The 3549-nt window shown below is 35.3% G+C and overlaps 1 pseudogene; it reads right to left on the bottom strand.

Moving 5' to 3' along the window:
* Window positions 1-290: 290 nt before the first annotated feature.
* Window positions 291-3131, bottom strand: LOC136375685 (olfactory receptor 7E178-like; annotated as a pseudogene).
* Between the last annotated feature and the right edge of the window lie 418 nt (window positions 3132-3549).

Here is a 3549-nt window from a genome sequence, read left to right as displayed (position 1 = left end):
ATCATTCTGTGATGCTTGGGTCACTAATATTAAACCACAGGAGTCACCATTGATATAATAAGATTCAGTCAGGTAGTGATTATAATACAAAAAGATCCCAGTGTACTCCCTCAATGCAATTAAAGACATACTAAAAGAAGCAATATTTAGAAGTTAAGGAAGGAGAGGAGTGCAAGCCATGGGAGCTACAAAAATAACGTGATGAGAGAGGTGGGATTTGTAGGTCTTGATGTTTAGTTTTGCTTTTGTTTTACAACCTAAACTTTGAATGGATGTCACAGATACTGAGATCAGATTGTTTTCCTGAGGAGCTTCTGCATGGCCCTTTTGATGTCCCTGTTCCTTAGACTGTAGATAAAGGGGTTCAGCCTGGGGGTGACCGCAGTGTATGTCACCAAAGCACTGCACCCTTCCTTGGAGAAAGTGAGACAGCTGAACTGAGATACACCCCAAGGGCTGTTCCATACAATAAACAAATAACTGACAGGTGAGAGCCACAGGTGGAGAAGGCTTTACATGTACTTCCCACCTGATGATGAGACTCTCAGAATGGAGAAAATAATTTTATAGTAAGAGACAAGGATCCCTGAGATAGGGAGAAAACCAGAAAGGGCACCAACAAAATACATGACTATGTCATTGGTGAAGGTGTCAGAACAGGCAAGGTTGAGGAGTTAAGAAGAGTCACAGAAGAAATGAGGGATTTTAACATCCTTGAAGCAATTAAACTGTAACACAATCAGATTGTATGTGTGTGAGACCAAAAGGCTCATGAAAAATGACACCAAAACTAAAAATGCACAGAGGCATGTGTTCATGATGGCTGAGTAGTGAAGAAGGTAATAGATGGCCACAAAGCGGTCATAGGCCATAAAGGTCACCAGAAAGCACAAAAATTGACATCTGAGTAAGGCAGACTCCATAGGAGATGATTCTGCTGTGTCTAGATTTCCACAATCATATTTGGGATGGTGGTGGAGGTGATACCTATGTCAGCCAAGGACAGGTTGGAGAGGGAAAAGTACATGGGGTGTGCAGGTGGGGGTTTGAGCTGATGGCCAGGATGATGAGCAGGTTCCCCAACATGGTGACCAGGCACATGGACAAGAAAAGTCCAGAGAGCAAAGGCTGCAGTTCTGAATCATCTGACAGACCCATGAGGAAGAATTCTGAGATACGTGTTAGTTTTTGTGGTTCTATGTAGCCTGGACACCTTTTTTAAAAGAAAGGAAAATAGTGTTAGAAAAAAGAAAACAGGAAAATGGACATTCAGCACTATGTGCATATTTTGAATTCAAGCAATTCAAAAGTAAAGTTTTCACATGTGGGTTCATTGACACCAGTGCCTTCAACAATATTTCTCAGTGACTCACATGTAATTTTCTTAGAACTGTTTCTTCATTGGTTGCTGTGATATTCACTTGTTTCTAGACATGCTTATGTTAGAGACACTTGTTTGATGAATGTTAAAGCAATAAGACATTTAGAAATAATTCCATGAACACCATAAAGTATAGTGTATTAAATAAATATTCTTCTTCCTTTAATAAAAATATTTTAATTAAATAACACTTAGATGCAACATTATTTTATTCAAATACAGTGCAGGAAAATGCAAGGATCTTTATAAGTCATATACTTGCTAGAACTATATTGTCTGCTTTCTACATTAAAGTAAATGTTTATAATCAGAAGGCACCATTTGATATGCCAATTATTTTCATGGGCTCTCATCACTGTTTTCAATTTCTGACTTCTCTCCTCTAATGAAATATGTGCTCACTTAGATTTGTCTGTTGTCTTATAAAACCTTTTCAAACACAACCCCTAAGCTTGGCCTACTAGACTTTAAATTGTGGTTAATATGTTTTGGTTAAATACACAAAATCACACAGCAGCATTGATCCTCATACGTGGCAGTAGTGTATCACACAACTCTCAATGATAAGCAATAATTAACTTAAAAAATAAAAGCTTGCTTTCTATTTCTCAGCTATGCAGGACTACATACCGATGCTATAGAATCTCAGGGAAATACCTGCTGTGTGGCACTGCTACTTCTTTATTTATTTATTTTGCTCTCCATTTTGTGATGGTTTGGTAAAGTGCTTACATGTATTATTAAAACCAAAACAGTTGGAGGGATAGTGTGCTAACTGAATCCAACTCTCTTATTCACAGTCAGGGAATTAAGAACCATGGGAAACCTTCAAAGCAGGTGTGAAACCCAGCTTTCTTGTTTTTTTTTCTTAATTTCATTTTCAATTAACTCTCCTTAAATACAATTATTTTTAAATCAGCATCCTGAAGCCAATTTGGATCTTTATTTCTCTTGACAAGACATGTTATGATTTAATTTGGGAAAAAATACAAAAGAGAAATATATAGAGACTAATGTAACATACTCCTGGGGATTCCATATCAGTAAAATGGGTTAAGATATTAAAATAAATAAAACCTAAAGTACTTATACAAGTGGTTCTCAGTCTTAGTTTATTACGTTCACCTGTGAATATTGTAATATGTGCAATGTCCTGGTCATTGTCTAGAAGCAATTAAATAATAATCTCTCTATGCACAGTGCTCGGTGGTGATAACACTGCCTTAAAATATGGCCAGGCACTTAGAAAATTCTCAAATACCATTGCCTATTATACCTCTAAGCAATATTAAAAACATAAGCATTTAACAATATCTTCTTCCAAATTCATATTTTACAGAGATTTAAAATATTACTGATAAAATTTGTATTTTCCTAAATCCCTGTGTGACCCATTGCCCTGCACAGCTGTCCCCCAAAATCAAACATGTTTGTTAACTTGGTGGGTGCATTTTCTGTCAGTGTTTCCATGATGTTAGTGTTTATTTATGTGTTTCTAAAGAGTTTTCTAGAAAATGTATGGAAATAGTACTTTACTGCACACATTGCCTCTAAAATATTCTTGTTACTACAATATTGTGTTTAAATCTTTCTGTAAAATACATACATTTATTTATAATATTTTAAGTGATACATAGTATTACCTGTGAAGTTTATTTTCTCCATTAATTCTTTCTTTTAGCAAACAAATGAAAATTTCTTTGCCTTTCTCCATATCATACAAGTAAGAATTTCTATGTGATATGTGCATGGCGGGTGTTTGTTTATGTTATAAAAATAATTGCAATTTCAATTTTACCTTTTTATAACTACCTTTGTTTTCCCAATAGAAAAATCAGTTGTGGTCATGCTTATTAAGGTAGAAAATCAGAAATATTTCTGCAGTATTTTAGTCATGCCATGGTAGCTCCATATAAAATTTATATCTTAAATAGAGGATAATATTCCATATCTCTGATTTTTAAACTGGAATGTAAAATGCATTGCCAGTCATAGAAAATCCTATAATCCCTATGTTAGGGCCATGATTCACAGAGGTGTGTGGAATCCCTACCTTTCTAACTGGTGTTCCTTATCTGAGAATGAGGAGAACAACAGCAATTTCCAGAGACATGTGGCATCTAAGAAAGGTGAATCTTAACATATATTTGTTTATTGTCTTGTAACCA

Source organism: Saccopteryx leptura, chromosome 1 (genome assembly GCF_036850995.1).
Source record: "Saccopteryx leptura isolate mSacLep1 chromosome 1, mSacLep1_pri_phased_curated, whole genome shotgun sequence".
Classification (NCBI taxonomy): domain Eukaryota; kingdom Metazoa; phylum Chordata; class Mammalia; order Chiroptera; family Emballonuridae; genus Saccopteryx; species Saccopteryx leptura.
This window is presented reverse-complemented; position numbering and strand designations above follow the sequence as displayed.